Here is a 22333-nt window from a genome sequence, read left to right as displayed (position 1 = left end):
TATTGGCTAATAATTATTTTTGTAAATATATATATATTTTATCAAATTATATTTTTTACAACAAAAAAAAATATGAAGAAAACCTATGATGTAATTTAAAAATTATTTATTAAATTATAACATCATATAGTCAAAAAATATTTTCTAAAAAATATTTATTATATTATATATATGTATATTCATTACTATTTTGTATATATATATATATGTGTGTGTGTATGTTTTTAATAATATTCTTTATAATATAATGTTGTATATATTAAAATTGTTTCGCTTACCTTTTGTTCTATGATTAATTACATTATACATGATTATTCATCTTTGTAATTATTGATTTTCATATATTTATTACAATTTCATAAAACAACATTGTTTTGTCTATTAATTATTATAAAAAATAAATATTATATAATCATAAATAAAAACTAAATTAGAAACAAACAAAAATAAAATCAAAGAACGTGCACATTCTACACCTATTACTCTGCTACATGCAGAACTGAAAATGCTCAAAACAATACAGAACAGAAAGAATCTCTTCTATTTTTCACTGACATGTGTTGATACATAACCTTTTCTGTAATTTTTGACCAATATGCGTGTTTATATTTATATTTATATTTATAAATATATTGAATTTTTCGAAATTAACCAATCAGGATTTATTTACTTTACGAATGTCAATTTATCACCTCTACAATTATAATTTAAATTATCGTTATTTTTATATTGCAAATATTTCAAAATATTCTTCCTATAACTAAATTATTTGAAATCAGCAATTTCGATATTATTTGATCAAAGTTTTACACTTGATAGGATTATTTTACATTAAATTTGAATTTATTATTATAATTCAAATTATTGACAATATTTTTCGACATTTATTTTAATAATATCAAATTATATTATTATTTATAATGAATTTTTCTCGTTATGTTATTTTCTTCTATAAGAAATAAGAAAAAATATTAAAATATTATAATTATTAATATAAATCATATTTTTTTATATATGTTATATTGATTATATATATATATATAATATATATAATTATTTATATATATATTATTTAATATATATATTAAATAATATATATATATATATATTATATTATATTATTCACTAATTTAATTTTATTTCTAAACTCTACTTTAAAAAAATTCTAAATTATAAATTTTATTTAAAAAAAATAATATTTATATTATTTTATTAAATATATAATATGTATAATTTTGTACTATATTTACATTATTTTTCTTAGATGTGTATAAATATATACATATCATTTATATAATAATAGCAGAGATTTGGCAATTGTACTTCTTCAACAACTTTTTTCACTAACTTTTATTTAAATTTACTTTTATTTAAATTACAATAAAGTCATAGATCTTTTAATTGATGGAATATCATTCTTAAATATATACGTAAGTATGCATATGTACATTTATTATTTTGTATATTTATTAAAATAATATTAATGCTTTTAAGTAAAGTTGAAGAGAATGTTGTATATTTTCTTATTAAAACAAGTTAGCCTTATCTCGTACATCAATTTGAAATAAATCTAGTAATGTAATAATTGTCATACAAGTGATAATAGAAAAATTACATCAATTTGAAATGAATCTAGTAACGTAATAATTGTCATACAAGTGATAATAGAAAAATTTATGATTAAGATCCTATATTGAATTATAATTGCATTCATAATTAAAATATCTTCTTATTTTTTCTTTTTTTTATGTAAGTGATTATTGCATCTAATAATAGTTTGAAAATAAAGTAAATTATGTATCTTTTTTACTTGGATTAATTTATTATTATTATTTAAACTATGATTTTGATACATTTATATATAATAAATGTGTGATTATATAATGACTTACTAACCAGTATTTCCTGTTCTTTGAATTTTCACTTGTAAGTCATAGTTTGTAAATAATAATGTTATAAATATATTTTTTTTAAAAAAAATATTAAGATTTATTAAGAATTTCATTGTTAATTTATTTTTTATTTTATTATATACAATTGTTTGCTTATAAAATTTATTATTATTCATTTTCTTGGATATTGCATAAACAAATATACTGTAAAAAAAATATCTATAAATGTAGCAACAAATTTATAAATAGCATCAATCTTTTTTGTACATATCATTTATTATTATTATTATAATTATTATTATAATTAATATATAAAGATATACAAAAAATAAACATTTGTATGATGCAAACTACTTTATATAATTTTTTATATTTTTATAACAAAAAATAAAGATAAAATTTTGTACAATTTTACAAAATTTATCTCAATTTTTATTAATGTTTTCATCAATAATAATTTTTATCTAACCTTTGTCATGAATTTGATTATTAAGTAAATTTTAGTAGACATTGGTAAAAAATTGAATAAAAGAATTTAATAGAATGAAAAATTCCACACAAAAATAAAATAACAACAAATTAACTGAATAATTATTTCCAATTTAAATAAATAATATATTGTAATTTGTCTTGTAAATAAAGATTATTAAATAAATAAATAAATAATAATAAAAATTTTGATTCATCTTTTATTTTTATTTTGTATTCATAATAATTTTAAATAATAACTTTAAATAAATTTGATTACATTTCGTTAAAACATTATTGCGAACATTAGTTTACAAGCATTAATATTATCAAATATCGATAAAAAAAAATAACAAATTCATAGTAGCAAACAAAATAATACGTTAATATATAACCTTGAATTTCTCATTATACTTATATAACATGCATTTCTAAAATTAAAATTTTTGTAATATGCTCGCTCTATTAAATTGTGTAGAACAATTTTAATATCTTTATATTTAAAATATTAAAATTCACGTATTTCATTTTTTATTCAATAATTTTCCTATATACGTTATGATAGTTTTTTTATATTGCAAATCTTTTCTTTTTACATGTTTCTTGAAGATCAATAAAAAATATAAATTAATAAGTAAATAAAAAATATTTTATTAAATGAATAATTAAGTTATATTGTTTTTATAAGAACTAAATGTAATGTAAAAAATATTATTAAAATAGAAATAAAAATGTGATATACTTACATAATAATAAGAATAATTCGTTAGAATTATTTTCCTTTCGTCTGTTTTACTGAAATTATTTATTTTTTCAATTATATCAAGCAGATAATTTAATTCAAATATTCAGCTTTTGTATGACATTTCATTCCACATTTAAATCATTATTAAATATTTATTCTGTAAATATAATAATATAATAATAAATAAATTATAAATTAATATGAAATTTAAAAATTAAAAGTAAAAAAAATATATAAAATATACCGAATAATGCAAAATTAATAAATTATATTTATTTTTAACTCAAATATTATTAATAAATTTATCTTTAATTTTTATTGTAAAAAAGTTAAATAAAACAAATGGAAAAATTATAGAAACAAAAAAATATTCTTTAATTATTGAAACTTTTGAAACATCAAAACTAGGAATTGTTGTCGACAATGTGATTGAACCAATGACTCAGCATCGTATCATTCTATTATCCTATCCTTCATTCTCTCTAAATTGACTCTGCTCTCTTCCCCCTTTTCCCCACTCCTTAGAATATAAAAGAAGAATAAAAATTTATATAATTATATATATGTATATTCACAATCACATAAGACAAAATATGATAGAGAAATATATGATAGAGAATAGTTAATAACTGATTTTGTTATTGTAATTTTAGTCATAATTTCGATCATTCAAAAGTTGTTTTATATTTGTATTCGTGAAATGCAAAAAAATTTTCTGTGGATTGATATAAACAAGTGTGACAATTTCCGTGAAATGTTTAAGGATGGAAATGAAATATTTCAAATCTATTGTAATTCATGAGGAAGTACTTTTTGATTAATTATACATTATACACATTAATTACCTGTATCGCAATGTGTTTATATTAATAAAGATAGAGACAATAAGAAAGATAACAAGATAAATGACGGATATAAAGTTAAATTTTAATTACAAAAAACAACTTATTTATTATCTCTCATTTTTAGTTTTCGAGATATTTGCAAAAAAATATTGCTACATTAAATTAATTTCTCTTATTCTCGTATATATCTATAGTTGCGTTTGCGTAAATATGCGGCTGCTATTTATTTATTGTTTCTATAAATAGATCGGATTATGTTTTTCCAAAATGTATAACGAGTAGACCAGTCAAAAAATTACTTCCTTATAGATTACGAATTTAAAATATTTCAAATTCAACATCGAACAATATTGGAATATTTGGATATTTATATTTTAAAGAATTCATGAAAAATTCATATCTAGCATTGGATTTGAGATACTTTAATGCCATTATAATTCATGAGAAAAAAATTTCTTTAGTAATTCATCTGTTTTAAATTGTTGTGTGTGCCAGATTTGTTTACATTGGAAGATAAGTAACGGTCACATGTTCATATATAATCATAGCATATACATATTAGAGAAATTCTATGTATACTAACAATCTTTTTTTATAAATATCTTGAAAATTAATGTCAACAATAATATGTAAAGGAGAAAATTATTCAAAATGTTGATTTCTACAACATATTCAAAAATCATTAAAATTTATAACTTATATATTGTAAAGATTTCTCTATTCTAAATAATTACCAAATAATAACAGCGATATTTTTTTAGCAGAAAAGTGACTAATTATGTGTCATATCGAATTGTGCAATCATAATTAATCGCCTTTAATCAACGATTTTTGTATGGTTTCAATATTTATGTATATAAATATTGGAATTGTATATATTATAAACTTCATAATAAGTTTTAGTTCCTATAAATATATGAGTACGATCAAAAAATAGTGCAATAATTGAAATAGTTTTCGTAAAAATTAGTTGAAATAATTCGATCTATCATTCTTTTTGAAATTGATAGAATATGGTAATTTGTGATTAGATTTTTCATAAATACAAAAAAAGAAAACAAAAGAAGAGCAAGAAGAATTTAAGAAAAACATGTGAAAATATAAATAATGAAAAGAGTTATATAAGGATAAAAAAAAAGTAATAAAAGTAGAATATAGAAAAAAAAGAAGAAAAAATAAACAATAGATAAACAATATGAAGATAAAATAAGTATATTAGAAATAGAGGGATATAAAGAAAAATAAATATTAAAAATAAAAAGTGATATGGAGGTTAAGTAAAGATAGAAGAAAAAGACATTATAATTAAAAAAAATGATTTTTTTAGAAAACAAAATACAGAAGAAAAAAATGTATAAAAGAAATAGAGGTATTAAAAAAATTAGAAAAAGATAGCAAAAAAAAAGTGAAAAAGAAAAGAAAAGAACACAGAAGATGAATAAAAAATAAGAAACACAATATAAGAAAACTAAGATTAATGATTTCAGAAAAAAACGATAGGTGAGTAAAAAGAATCTATAATATAAGTAAAAAAAGGAATGAAAATATTACTGAATAATATGAATAAGAAGAAGAAGGAGATAGAAAATTCTCTATTTTAGAATTGAAAAAAAAGATAATAAAGAAAAATATTTAAAAAAAGAGAGTTAATAAAATACATAAATTTAACTGCATGGTACAGAAAAAGAAGATTAAATTAGATTATTTACTAAAATGCATAAAAATAATCAAGAAATATAAATTAAGTTATTGTAAATATAACTAGATTAAGTTAGAATAATTAAAACTTAATTTAATTAAGATATATAAAAAGAAATAAATATTAGTAAATTCAGTTTATCAATAATATATTATATTTTGATTCAGATTAATTTTTAGAATCTTATTTCTCTTTCAAATTTAAAAATATATATATATTTTATATTATAGGAAAAATTAAAAAAATAAAAGTAAGTTCATATAAACAAAATTTTATATAATAATAACAATTTTTTTTTTAATATCTCAGAAATTAGAGACTGATCGATAATTATATGTAGAAAAACGTAGTTTAAAATGTTTTATAATATAATAAAATTATTAAAATTATAAATATGTTGAGAATAAACTTTTAAATAATTATTAATTTTTTTATTATAATTAAATAATTAAATGAAAGTTAATTAATGTAAATCACATTTTCTGAAAATGATTTACATAATTCAATCATATCTCTTAATTATTAGAACTTTAAAAACCAATTATATAGATATTTCAATAGTTTAATAGTAATAGTAATTTTTTAATTGAATAATTAATTTATTAATTAAATACTTAAACAAAAAAAAGATTCTCAAGTTACAAAAATCATTTTCAGTGTATGATATTCAGAATATTATTTTGATAGAAGATAAAGAAATTATGGATAGTTAGATTAAAATTTAAATAAAAATTGAATTAGAGGAAATAATCGTTTTTTATTGTTTAAATATTTCTCTTTCTACAAACAAAAATAATATATATATATATATATATATAATGATATATATATTTAATTAAATTATATATATATAATGATATTCACTATAAGAACATGAAAATTTGGTAATAATGATATTAATAATAAAAATTTTATTCTATCTCATTATTATTCAAAGTTTTTTAGGTATTATTTAGGTAATTATAAATTATGAAATAATTTTAAATAAGATTCATTATTATTACAAATACTATATAGATACAACTATTAGAAATACCATTACCAATACAATCTTTATATATATATGTTCTTATCTGAAAAATGATAATATTCTGATTCGAAAAATTCAATATTCTAATATATAATCTTTTAAAATCTTTTTTTGCTGTGAATTAAATATCAATTTTTTTTTCTTAATTCATCTTTCTCTCAATTTTATAATCAATAATTTCTTTAAGTTAATTATGATTATAATAATCTAATTATGAGAAATATTATTAATATCAACAATTATTTTTTCAGAAGAAATGAAGTTTTCTTGAAAAGAATACAATATATTTTAGAAATTCATTCAAGATAGAGAATGCTTAGAATCAAATGATAAAAATTAGTTATTCTGGTATATTTATTTAAAAAAACTTGATCTTTTTTAAATTAAATTGGAAGTTGATGATATCTATCATAATTGATTACAAAATGATTACAAAAATAAATGATCCTAATGTTTCAATTTTCTAATTTTGAAAGAAGGAATAAATCTTTAAATAATTAATCATGTTGCAATAATGTTTAAATATTCTTAAAATTGCAGTAATCCAAAAATTTTGTTTACTGATTACTATTTAACAAATGATAACGTTCAATCCTTCTTATGAAACGTGAATAATATATTAATTATGTTTATTTTTCTTATTATAGATATAAATTCAAGAAAAAATATAAGATTTGTATAATATAGATATGTCCAAAACAGAAGCAGAAGAGAAATCAGGAAAGGAGACTGGACAACAATAATGTTGTTATATATATTTTTAAAAATGGATGAAACAATAAATAAAAATAATATAAATATGATGTTTGTTATGCTATATAATATGTATAAAAAAATATATGTAAAGAATCATAATGTGATTCTATATTTCTGGATTGATAAAGATCTGTAAATAAAAATGCGGAATGAATTGCAATCGTGATTCATGATTGCAAAAAAAAAAAAAAAAAAAAAAAAACTACTACTCTACTCTGAAAAAAAAAAAAAAAAGAAAAAAATTTCATTAGTTTTTGAATTCATTTTATTTATAATTTACTTATATTCTTTAGTCAATTGCAGATATTTCAGATATAAAGGAATGTTATAATAAATAATTAGATTCATTCTATTTTTTTTATTATAATTTCGGACGTCCAAAGATTGTTTTATATTTTATTTTTGTATTCGAAAATATCCGTGAAATATTCAAATTTAATATTAGATTTGAGACATTTTAAACTTATCTATGAGAAAATAATTATTCATTTGTTTCACGTCTTACAAATTATCTGCTGTTTACATTAATAAATCATAAGTATAAAAGAAATTCTATGCAAGTAAAATTTTTTTTTTGCAAATATCTCGAAAACTAGTCGAGTGGCGATAATATGTAAAAAAAAAAAAATTTATCCAAAATATTGATTTCTCAATATATTCAAAAATCAATTCAACCAAACAAAACATATTCGATATCGGTGAAGATTCTTCTATTCTTAATAATTATCTAGAAAAAAAAAAAGAAAGAAAGTTTTCTCATTATATATGGAATATATAAATTTGATTTATTTTTCTTGCAATTGATGAAGAATATATACAATTCTTTCATCTTTTTTTCTTTTTATGTTAAAAATTAAATAAAGTGAATTCAAATTAATATTAATTTTAACTTTAATTAATAATAATAACTTCATTTTAATTTTTTTCGGAGAATAAAATTGCGATTTATAATTTCTTTAAGAATTCTTATCCTTAAAATGAGTAAAATACGATGAATAAAAAAAAACTTGATTTTTTATACATATATATCTTGTACATTCCATGCTTTTTTTTTTTATACATTTATATTTTATTTTTGCGTTTTTAAGATTTCAAAAAAAAAATAATTTCAAAGATTAAAATTTTAATATTAGTATTTGAAACTTCAATGATAAAATATTCTATAACTTTAAAATAAATGTATATACTATGTCTATATACTATTATTCGTTAATGTGTATGTGTAATTGCATATATAAAAAGTACATGCAAAGAACATTATAATGTGATTTCATATTTCTGGATTGATAAAGATCTGTAAAATTAAATTTAAAAATTACATTTCATTATCTTTAATACGTAATGTTTTCAGTTTTTATCTTTCATAATCTGTCACAATGATTCGATGATGCAAAATTGATATTTGATTCGAAATTTATCTTCAAATTTATAGTCATTACATTAAACATGAAAATTGAAATTTGTTCTATATAGTTAATGAAATGATAATCGAAAGATATCTAAATTAAAATTTAAAAATTTAGAAAAAATTTAACCGTGAGTACACAAGTTCTTGTTTTTATGTTTTGCGAATTGTTCAATAATTGGAAAAACATTTGCTTTTTTTTTGCAATTAAATCTTTATTAAAAGAAATATTTTGTCATAAATTTTAAATAATTTGAAATAGATGTAATTCTGAATCAGATTTGAAGATAAAATCTATTTTCCGATCAAAAGAACAGTAATATGAGTATAGCAAATAACAATTTCAATGGGAAAATTGTATTTTTTTAAGAACAAATACAAGATATTTTTCATTTATCAAAAAAATTATAATAATTTATTATAATTTAATTTTTTAATTACTCGAATTTCAAGATGTGAATACTTAAAGAAAAATAAAAATACATAAGCAATCTGAAAAGTAAAACTGTAAAACTAAATTTATTCGATTATTATTAAAATGAAATACAAGTTTATTTTTCAAGTTTTTATTTATTGCTTCATAGACAAAATTAAAATAATAATATATTTTCTTGAAACTTTCAAATGATTTGTTCTATATTCTTAATTCTAATAAATGTGCTTTATCAAAATTACACATATATTTATCGGATAGAAAATAGAAAATAATTTGATGGTTAATATATAAATTAAATGATATGAAAAATTATGCAATTTCGATTTCCATTAATGATTATAAAAAAATACTTTTACAATGTTTTTCCAAATTAAATTATTCGTGGCATACTGTAATTGTGGAACGATTTAAGGAATGAAGGTATTATATTTTAAATGATTTTTAAATTAAATATATTCTTTAAAAAATTTATTTATTTTTTGGATGCATGAAAATACAATCTGAATCCTTCAATAAAAGTACCAAATATATTTTTATTTAAAATTTTTGTTTCGTCACACGCTATAAATATTGTAATTCATTCAGAATTGAATATAGCAAGATTTAACATTATATTATATTACATTACAAGATCTTTATTTTTTAATTGCATTGCTTGCATTATCAGACAATTAATTATCAGATAGCAATTAACTTTTTTTTCTTCTTATAAAAGAAATGAAAGATTTTATAGAAATTAGAGGATATTATACTATCAAAATTAATACGCGGATTGAAAAAAATTGTTAAATTTTGAATCAAAGAAATGGCGGAAGAAATTGATGAAAATTGAATTGAAAAATATACAAATAAGAGAAATTAATCGTTCGTTAATATGTGCAATTTCTACGCGATCAGATAACAGATCGCAAATAATAAATTCATAAAATGCGCTAGATTTTAAAAAACATGATTTTTTAAAAAAAATGTGTTATATAAAATTGTTATTTATTTAGTTGCAGAAAATAATTGCCCTCTACATAAAATAAACTTGAAAATTTATTAAACTCAACAGCTTTATAATTCTATTATTAATAATTTTAACGAATCATTATCTTAATTCTAATTATATCAGTGATATTACATAAACATGAATCAATCGCAGTGCAAAAATTAGGAATTATATAAAAAATATTTCATCATTCTTTAAAATTTATAGATATCCTTATTTCTTCCATGTTTCTACAAAACTTAAACTTATGTAGTATTTCTTCATTACTTAAATAACGAAATATGAAATATATCTTAAATAATTTCAAGAAAAATTTTAAATATAAATTATTTTTACAAAAATTTTAAGAAAAGATATTAATATAATTAAAGTAAAAAAAGGCATAGATTCGAAATATTGTTGTGTACAAAAATATATTAATAGAATAATTTTTAAATATTAATTTTAGACCAATTGATAATAAGAAAATTTGTAGGCCTGATTAAAATTTAAAATCATTTCTAGAAGGAAAAAGGATCCTCCTTTTTAATTTTGATGACTTTAAAATATATTGTCAAACTTATCATTTTGAACTTTTTTCTAACTAACATTAGTCTTAGCAAAAATGTACAATAAATTCTGCTTATAATCATAACAATTTATATCTTAGTATGATATAATAACCTAATTATATTACAGTATATTAGTATTATAATATATATTGTATAAAGATCGATACATATCTTTTGGACAAAAACTCCGTTCACAATGCATGATCTGTTATAATTTATATTAGGTTTGGATTAATATTATCAAATTAATTTTTCTTTTTGTAATGCGAAAAATATCTTCATGGATATTTTCTCTTATTAAAACCCATTTTTTATAAAAACGATTTCTCTTATTAAAACCTGCACAGTGACTGATTTCTGATGTTGAATAAAAAAGTTCTGATAATTTCGCAGAACGTATCATAATTTATTACTAATTCATAATTCAAAGCTTCTTTAAAAAAATAGACATTCTTTCTAAGCTTTCTCTTGACTAAAATCATATATTATTAATCCACATACTTTGTTCATAGTCCACCGATTGCAGTCTCTCTGAGATATCTCTCTAACGGAAATTGCTTCGAGAACAAATAAGAAAAATGATCCATACATTCGAGTACTCCTCTAAATTAATATTTAACTTATTTGATTGAAATGATATCGTTTCTATCTTTTCTACGAGTGGTTTATCGAACATAATATGCATTATAATGTATTCACAAACCATTGTATTTCATTTAATTTTTTTCCTCTGATATACTCTTTATGATGAATGGGAAAAAGATTTAAAAATCCAATTTTTTCCATCAGGACACAGCATTTTTCCTCCTATGCTTTTAAGAATGGATTGTCTCTATGTCACAATAGTGACATATTTCCATAGATTTCAAAGTAATCATGCTCTGCTAATATTTCTATTGTCCATAACATAGTTATCATGCATATTGTGATTTTTCCATTTTCTCAACATGACTCTGTTCTTAATTTGTGAAGTTTTGGAGTTCATTTCTTCACTTCGTCAATACTGATCACTGGATCTGATGTCTTGTGCAATTGATCTATGCTAATACGTATAATCATAAATATGAATGTATCTTTCTAGAAAGTGAAATGGTAACAAATTTGTCAAATATCAGCGTGGGATTGTAAAGCTATGTCGTACGCTATATCCTATAGCAAGAAATTTAGGATTGATACTTGCAACATATTGCAGTATTTTCCTTTCATGATAATTATATCAAGCCGTATATTCTGTATTGCTGCGGAATATAATTTTTGATATAATATTTTTATACAGATACTAGATATATTTTTATACTAGATGATAATATTTATCCAGTAAATAGATGGGATAATAAAAGAACTGTTTTACCACTCTTTTTATGTAAGGCCATAGGCATAATCAGGGCTACGTTATGGATTGTAAGACAACTTTGATCAGCTACTCTTTTGTATGTTTGCAAATCGATTCGTGAGCAAGTGATGACTCTTTTTCATTTCAGAAAAAAGGATGAAGACTATATGTTGGAAAAGTGGAAAATTTAGGCTTTTCGTGATGAATGCATAGTTTTAAACTATCTTAATGACCATCTTATAATGGCACCATTATAATTTTCTTGTAGAGAATCGATCAGCTACTCTCAAAGACTGTCTAAAATTTGGCTCGTTTGATCAATTGCATGACTTTCATCTTGATTTGATCCTTAGCAGATACCAATCTCGAATCAGGATACATTCTGGTGAACATTTGTCGAGCATATATATTGATATTACCTGATTCGATTTACGGCCATCTCCATTGTACTAAATTTTGAATAAATTTTCGGCAGGAATGATTTAATTTAGTTTTGAAAAATCATAACATAGGTGAATAGTCATTCCGTATCTATTGTTTCCATTCGACTCGATCCTCCGATTGCAATCGAGCTAGCATTCTTCTGGGAATATCTCTTATTCTTATCCTTTCCCCTTAAAAGAGAAACAGATTTTAGTTTCCAACCAATGTTCTATTAGACTTTTCATTTCTGCACAGCGAAGAAAAGAGAGATTGCATGAGGGAATCATAACATTTGTGGTATTTTGATCTATTTTGTTTGTTATCAATACCTCACGTGACTCAATTCGAGATATGGGTAACACTGACGAGTCTTCAAGATTTCACAACCTTGATTGATATCCATCACTTCTTTTATTTTTCACACAGTGTTATAAAGGGAAGAATTGGATTCCTTTCTGGGTTTAATTTTCAAGCATTAAAGGAAATCGATGACGTATTTTCTAAACCGAGTTTTCTAGGTCAAACAACTATATTTTCGTCAATTTAATACGATTTAAACGTCATATCTATGAATTAATTTTAATCGTTCTTTTCAACCTGAATATCTCTAGAATTAGCCCCCCGGTTATGGCTCGCTTTGGAGGAATTTGCAATATTTTTATATCATTTAAATTGATTTTATTTCTAGCAATGAACAATGCTTTTGGGATTTTTCCTCTGAGAGTTAACATAATTGCAATTCTGGAAGAGCGTTTCTTTCTCTTTCTGTAGATTATTTTTGAATTTCTCTTTATCTCAAAATTTTGAGTTTTTGATCTTAGATTCAATCCTGATTCATTCAATTTTATTCAAGATATGTAAACTAGACTACTGCAGTCAGCTGACAAGGAAGTATTGCAAAATTATGTGTTATTTTTTTCCCACTGCAGAAAAACTTTATGGAAATTATTTTGCTATCGGCTATGGGATAACTTTCTCTAGGTTTTCCATTCTCAATCTTCAAAATGGATAACTTTTTTAAAGATGATTAGAGACCAATTTTGTAGTCAATTTTCTGAAAATACTTTTCTTGATCACCTTATGACAACTTTTGACATTGTCAAAAACAATTAACATAATCTTTTTATGCATAGATTTTGCAACTTTTTGAATGTATATGTCATAATTTCCATTTACTTATATTATGCAGTATTTCTAGTTTCAATCCTAGATATTAGATTTTTAAGACTTAGATTGTATTTTTTAAGATTTCTTACTATGGAAGAATTTGCTGGATCAAGATGATTGCTAGTGAAAAATTTCAATTCTTGATAAAATATCTTATACTTTTTCCATGCCACTTTGATCAATTATTACAATATATGTTATCAATTGTTTGGTAATATATTTTTTAAAATAATATTAAATGCTTGGTATGCTTTTTCATCCGGCGATTCAAGTATCTCACAAACAATATGAATTCTCTATGCTATTAGTTAGCTTCGTATTTTCTTTACATTTGAGTCGGTACATTTAAGCCAAAAGATTAATACAACTTTTTAGGTAATTATTGATCGAAATAAATTTTAGTGAATTTGATTTCTAGCTATCACTTTTTTCATTTTTGTTTTATTCCTTCTTTCATAACCATTATTTTTATTGTAATTTAAACAATTATATTAGAAACACAACTTATATTTGATCCCACGAATATGGTTAGAATGAGATCTTTTCGACCAAAGTTGTCATGTCCGGATAAGACATATATATACAGATATATAAGAGGGAGAGAAGTTATTACTCTTCAAAATTTGCTGCTAACGACTCATCAGCCATATTTAAATGCCACGAATTGAAGAGTGTTCTCTTCATGGCACGCATAGTTTTAAACGATTTTTTTAGAAATTGTCATCCTCGCTGTACGATCGATCAAGAAAAACGTTTCTGCAAAACGTGATCACAGATTTATGATATGTTAGAAGTTCGAATTTGTTGAATTGCCAATTGGTTACCTTGAGAAGAATTTTTTTTTTACGAGAAATAATTTCATGATCCTATGGGAAGCAAAAGTATAGAATCAGAATCGTATTAAAATCTTCAAAGTGACCGCTGGAATATATAGGAAACTCTGACGAATATATTTGGTACTTGCCACACTTATTATGCTTGTGCGCTCTTTTTGGAGATAGTTTGGATTCTCTTTATATACAGATATCTGATGCGAAACAATGCTATTAACAGTGCCATTTCATGTCACTTTACATTGACTTCTCTCAATGGAATCCTCCTGAATCGTATATACGGGATCGTAAAAAGTTCAAAATATAGAGCTAACCGTTTTCTAGATTTGTAGGTTACTCTTCAGGTAATTCGAGCTAAGTCTTTTTTTCCTTTTCATTGTCTATTATCCATTTGTCCATTAGACGGAGAGGTGTATTCGCGTTTCTAAATAGCGGATAGAAAAGGCTCTAAACTTTATACGTCATGTGGAGAATTTGAGCAAATAATCCTGCAAATCAAACACTAATATAAATGTGATACATGATAGATATTCTTTGGGAAGAATATATCTTTTCGATATGGAATATAATATCACTGTCTTCTGTGCGTTCTGATTTTCTATGTCATTCGGTGAATTGTTTATGTTCTATATGTGTTTTGGAGAAAAACTATTGTATTACTGCTAAATCTCAAATTTGGATGAGTGGATACTAAGATTAGTCGATCTATTATATATTATCATCATATTTAATCGATGACATTTTTTATATTTTTTATATGACAAAATTTTTAGTATCATTTTAGTAGAGTATTTGCAAGTCCCATATCTTTTTTTTTAAAGTCATATGATGTTGATCTATTAATATCTGATAAACTGCTTCTCAGCTTCAATATTTATAATATTTTTAAATATTTATTATTTTTTATTATTTAGTAGTTTCAATGCGATAAGGTTAGCTACTTGAACCAGAGTTACTAATTAATCAAAAAATATGCACAATAAGATATCTTTATAAAATAAATTTTTATAAAAAAAAAAGAGTAAAAAAAAGCAGAAAGAACATAGAATTATTTGGCATCTTTTAGATTCAACATTTCTATGATGATAACAGACATTTCTCATCAATTGATCATGAAGAAGGATCATGATGAAGTTTAAATTAAAAAAATGCCTAGAAAGGAGCTCTTAAAAATCAGAGATACAGTAACCAGAACAAACACTAATCTCCTAATTAATTTCACTCTGATTCTTCAAATCAATCAAAAGCATAATTCATCAATGTTATTTTCATCAGAATCAAGAATGGAGAAGGAGATACTCGATGATTCCTTCGTAAGCGCTTTATTTTCGTTCTCAATGAAGCCATTTCCTCTTTCAAGTTTTCAATTTCGGATTTAAAATGCAGTTTGATAATTCTATCATTAATTCAAAATAGTTTCACTAACTTCATTGTAATAACAGATCTTTTATAAGGTTTTTGTATCTTTTTCGAGCAATTACCTTCATCTCTTTGATGTTTTCCAACATCGAGGCGCTAAGATCCTCACTAAACTATAGGTTTATAGTGTATCTCTCTAAGAACCTCTTTATTGGGAAAGAGCAAACTACAGCTTAATGGTGGTACCGATTCGCCATCAAATGTGACCATTTTTTTCTCTCGTCTCTATTGTTTCTCCATTTGACAGCTCTGCTATTTGGTCTGCACAAATGGCAGTATTTCTATGTTGTTGAAAATCTGTCCTTCTTCTTTGGTTGTCAGTTAAAATACTTAATTGAAGAGATAGACGCGTCTGATTTCTTCTCACCATTGTAATGTAAAATGAACGAGGAAAATAATATTTTGTGTATACTTTATGAATTGGTTCAAAATAAACGATCCATAATCTTCAATGAATTGTTGACGTGATGAAATTTCATCAGCTGAACCATCCTTTTTGCAAACGCTTTTTCCATTTTTATTTTCTTACTCCTTCTCTTCATTATCGTCTTGAATTAAATTTATACAATTTGTACAATATAACTGAATAAGATTTGATATATCTTCTATATATATCTATAAGTAAATATCTTTTATCAGTCTTTCTAATTTTTGTGCAAGATTAAAAGAATTATTATTTTCAAAAAAAAAAAAGAATTATGAAATTTATTATTAGTTAATTTAATGAGAATATTTATCTAAATTGAAAAAAAATTGTATAAAGAAAAATGAGACTATCATCACTTGATCTTAATGAATCACCTAGTGAAATATTTGTAAGAAACTTCTGATAAACTTAAATTTAGAACTAATAATTTATATCGTATTTAATTTGAATAAAAAATTTGTATTTTTTCATAATTATATCTTATCAATAGTTTACGAGAGAAATATGTACATATAGTAATAGAAAATTTAGAAATATTCATATAATGAAATTATAATTTAACTTTTTATCGAATAAAAAGTTATGAACATAATAAATTGTATAAAATACAATAAATCAATAAAATTTAATAGCGAATAATTAATATTTTGATATAGTAAGCATCAATATCAGTATCAAATAGATACTTATCACTCACTATTTTACATTCATTCTCCAAGATATTTTCACATATGCATTGTTTAGATACTTTTTATCAATCATTTTTATATAATCATTTTTTATATAATCATCCGTTTTTAAGATATGGAATATATAATTTGAAACATTAAATATTTCGAAAATTTACAATCTTCATTGGCACAGTATATTATTTAATCCATCATATAATGGGCCAGATTGAAGATTTTAGTGACATTTTCATATAATTTCTGAATTATTAAAAATATTGGAATGAAATTTAAACTAAAAATTTTATTCCAAAGATATTATTAAAAAATAAAATATAAATTAATCAAATATACCATTTCGTTTTTTCTAAACAATAAGCTAATAATAAGTTCTCTTATTTTTATTTTAATAATACTTATGTAACTTCAGAAGATAATACTTTAATTTTCTTTATATAAGATTTTATTCTGAAAATTATTCTGAATATGTTAATAATATATGAAATTTATATTTATATTTATAGCAAGTTAAAAATTTTTCGAGTATTCCCAAATTTTTTAAAATTCTTATATTTCTTGGGCTTGTTCAGACAACTATTCAATTAAGAAAAATACATATTTTAAAATTTTTATTTTTACATTAATAATTTAAAAATAAATAATTGAAATTTTAAATAAATTAATATAACCGCATTTCTTGCTGACATCAAAAAACTTGAATCAATAAAAGATGGATCGCAAAAATCTAGATCGCTAAATCTGCTTTTTGCATTTGAAGCCATTTGAAAAATTTAATGTATAAGATGTATAAGATGTATATGAATATAAATGAGGTATTTATATGAATGGGAATGATGAATCTTTTCGTTTACTAATGTGATTATAAAAAATATTTAAAAAGTTTATGAAATATGTAATAAATATATAATACAATAAAAACGATTCTATGACATAAAATTTGAATATTATATGGTATAGTGTAAAATTTGATTTGCTCATATAATAGACCAAATGACGAAAGAATATTAATATAATATTAATTTTTTAATATAGTAATTAAAAAAAATATTAAACTGTTTATGTTAGTTTTTATATAAAAAAATACTAATAATATTTAATATTAATAATATTTAAGACTTACTTTAGTTTTGTTTGTCTTGCTTATTTTCTCATTCGTTGAATTCTGCTTCATTAATATCATTAAACATCTATAAATAAAATAATTTTATTTTTCACTATTAAACAAAAAAAATAAACAAATATTATTTCTAACATTTTATACTTATTCTTTAAATTTTATAGTAAGTCAAAATATTCTCTATCCTTCTTCCTCTATAGTGATATTCTTTTTTTAATTTCTAATTTTAATTTCTTTTAATTCTTACCATTTTTCAATAGTTATTATTTATATTCATATTTATTTTATTATTTTTATTCACAAAGCATTTTTTATCATATACATATATATAAATTTTTCAAGTAGTTTCAGATATAAAAATCCAATAGATTTAGATTTGAAGATCTATGTGGCAACTTTATTAATCCTTCAATGAATTAGCGATTTTGTTATTTTTTTATTAAATTTTTCGTCAATTCTTGAATTTTTTGTCAATGAAACAATGACAATATATAATTCATTTTTCTTCAATATATTATGCGAAAGCATAATCAATGCTTTGTTTTCTATTTCTCTCGTGGCGGAATTTGAATCATTTTTTATATCACGAAACATTATTTTTTTTATGAAAGAAGATTTAATTTTTTTCCTATGCTTTATAAAAATATCACCTGTTTGTAATTGTTCAACTACTTGGAATGTTTTCTAATTTGATGAAATGAAAAATGCTTTTATATTATTATTATTCGTCTTATTTCGTCCATTTTCTTGTAAACTTCATTTATGTTCGTCATTTCTTCGCAAGAATACAATAACGTAAAAACAGGAAAGACAAGAAACTAAAAAAATTTAAAAAAAATGATTAAAAATTGATTGTAAGTTATTTATAAATAATGCTTGCTGTGATATACTAATTGCTATTTCTTCCTTTCTTTCTCGATTTATATTGACGATTTATATTGATATATATATTAAATTTATATTTAAAATTTTTTTAAAAAATAATGTTTTGTTTTCATAAAAGTAAAACATAAAAAATTTGTTGAAAATTTATAATGTTGCGAGTTCAATTGTTTTCTTTTTTTTATCAAAATTATTTTATCATTAATATTATTTTAATTAACCATTAAACTTTATTATTTTATATTTATTCGTTATAAGAGTTAAAATTTTGATTGAAAAAATTAAATAGGAAGAAGAGAAAAAAGTCTGAATATAAAATTTTATTTTTTTTATTAGCTTCTAAGATATTAATAAAAAATTTTTGCTATAATACATTGAATTCTATTTATATTTGCAATATATGCATTAATATGCTTCAAAAATAAATGTGAACATTCTAAAGACATGCAATTTATTTGGAAATTATGGAAAATTTAAAATAAAAAATTTTAAAGCTTATATACATTGCCAAAGACATACATATAAGATAGATATATATATATATAGAATATATTGTATCAAAAGTTTTTTATTAATATTTCAGAAATTAATAAAAATTCAAAATTAAAATTTTTCGAATTCAAAATTCAGAACTCCCTCCGTCGTTTTTTGAAATTTTAACTCATTTGGCCAGGATATATACTGCAATTCATTCATAAATAATATTGTTAATTATAAATAATTGTAAATACATAAGTAAATATAATTATAAATAATTTTTAAAAATAGTAATTATTGTAAATAATAAATATAAACATAGATATTTTTAAAAAAAATCATGTAAAAATTATGAATAAATTAATAGTTATTTATATATACACACACACACACACACACATACATATATGAGTACGAAAACAATAAGAGAATAAAAAAAAGATCAAAGAAATTTAAAAATGATAAATCAATTGGAAAAATACCTTGTAATGATCACATGAGACTCGTGTATTCTTTTTCACATTTTTTTATTAAATTTTATTTCATTGAAATCCTTTAATCATTACCATTATTTCTTATTCCATTATTACATTATAATAAGTTATTCGTTAATTTATTTTTTGAAATAAAATTATTTTCAAAAACAAATTTATGTGAAGAATTATTTTACAACAATAGATAAATGAAACAGAAATAATATGATTATTATATCTGAAATTTGATGATTTTAATTTATTAAATTTTTCAAGTCCAAATATTAAATTAAATAAAAATTACAAAATAAAACTTTTTAAAAGAAATTGATAGTATATTTTATACTTATAATTATATATATTTTTTACATTTAAATCATATGACATTTTAGAGAGTGAATTGAATTTTTAAACATTTATTATTCTTTTAGTGTGTATCTTTAAACATTTATATGAACAAAATTTGATTTTGATTATTTGAGTACAAGTATTTTATGTTACCTATGGATTAATCTGAATTAATTATGAATTTTCAATTTCTTCCATTCAATAATCCAAAAGTAAAAAAGAGATTATATAATATTTAATATAATTATATAAAGAAGAGATTATATAATATCATTCTTTTTTAAAACAAATATATAGAATTTATTATTATTAGAAAATTTTTTAGATCTTTTTTTATTTTATATATTTCTATTAATTCTATAAATAAATAATATAAATAATAAAAATTATATAATTCTATAAATAATAATAATTCTATTAATAACTCTATAAATTTTATACATATATTATAACATAATGAACATTAAAATTCATTTTTAATCTCAATTTAATATATTTTTTTTTTTATAATAATAGATCTATTTAATGAAAGTGTATATTTGTTTTGCATAATTTTTTATTTAATATTAAAAATATTCATATTTTATAAAGAAAAAACATAAATATTCTTATATCACTAAATAAATGCATAATAAATAAAAAAAAAATAACAATATTTTCATAACAAATATGTTCTATTAATATTATAAATTTGTCCAACATTATTTTAAAATATGAAAGATATAATTTGTTAATATTGATTTATATAGTATCCAGATAAAATTGTAATACATTTTTTCATTTGACTTTTGCATTTTACAATACTTTCTTGTAAAAAAATTGATGATATTTATATAATCTTATCTTAATAAATATCCCCAAATATTTTTAATGATTGAAGCTTAATGATGATGCCAATCAATTTATACATACTTATATTTTATGTTAATCCTTAATTAATTTATTTGTATATATTATCGTATTATGTATTAAAATAACTATTTTTTATTATTACTTCATTACATTAAAAATTGTTATTTTCATTGACTTCAATATTTCAAAGTATTTTTTTGCTGTCTTTTTTAATTTATAAATTAATAATTTTATAGGAATTTATGATATTATAAATCATTATTGATTTTGTTTGATAATGATAATGAAACGAATTATTAGGATATTTAAATTTATTTTTGTTAGAAACAATATTTTTTCACTCGGATGCTCAATTCATATGATTTCTTATAAATTCAAGTCTAACCTTTTTTCAAAGTTAAACTTTCTTTTTAGAGTTTCTTCAATATTTTCTTTTTAATAATTTCTTTTAAAAATTATTATGCAGTTTTTAATAATTTGTTTTAACACTAAAACTCAAATTTGAATAATTGATTTTTCATCTCTGGATAATAGAATCTCTTTAATTATATAACAATATTATAATTATATAATAATATTAAATATTATCATAATTATTATCATTATCACAATTTAATATAAATAAATAAATAAATAACAAACTCACTTTTATTTATTCTTTTAGTCTTCTGGTTTATCTCTTTTTTTAATATTTAGATTTTTCTCATTTCTTTAAAATTAAGTTGCATTAATTGTTTTTTTGTTTATACATAATTTATTGACATGACTTTCTCCGAAATGAATTTCTTTATATTAGAAGCTATTAAATAACTAGTTAATAAAAAATATAACATATACAATTGAACAAAAGACTGTGAAAAATAAGATGTGTTTATTCAAGTGACACAAGAATATTTCATATCTTTTTTTATAAATCATAAATATTTTTATATTAAATAAACAATCTTTTATAGAATAAATATTTATAATTTCACTGCTGATATATTAATGAGATCTATTAGATATACAATATAGATCTACAATATATAATTATCTATATTGTAGAAAAATAGAATATATTAATTTTAAATTAAAT

General features: G+C 20.8%; 1 long non-coding RNA gene across 3 annotated transcripts; it reads right to left on the bottom strand.

The window, feature by feature from the left end:
- Positions 1-3146: 3146 nt before the first annotated feature.
- LOC147658625 (uncharacterized) lies at positions 3147-22122 on the bottom strand. Of its 3 annotated transcripts, XR_015293582.1 has the most exons (6): positions 21905-22122; positions 20068-20296; positions 18362-19044; positions 18230-18296; positions 16056-16608; positions 15448-15970 (listed from the first exon to the last, which is right to left on the bottom strand). It is a non-coding gene; the product is annotated as an uncharacterized LOC147658625 (long non-coding RNA). The 3 variants fall into 3 exon arrangements; XR_015293583.1 differs by lacking the exons at positions 15448-15970; positions 16056-16608 and adding an exon at positions 3147-3262; XR_015293584.1 differs by lacking the exons at positions 15448-15970; positions 16056-16608; positions 18230-18296; positions 18362-19044 and adding an exon at positions 19543-19789 and having other exon boundaries at positions 21905-22120.
- Between the last annotated feature and the right edge of the window lie 211 nt (positions 22123-22333).

Source organism: Apis florea, unplaced genomic scaffold, assembly GCF_048593485.1.
Source record: "Apis florea isolate Af1SG1 unplaced genomic scaffold, ASM4859348v1 contig_1794_pilon, whole genome shotgun sequence".
Taxonomy (NCBI): domain Eukaryota; kingdom Metazoa; phylum Arthropoda; class Insecta; order Hymenoptera; family Apidae; genus Apis; species Apis florea.
Note: the sequence above shows the minus strand (reverse complement) of the source record. Positions and strands in the feature narration are given on the sequence as shown.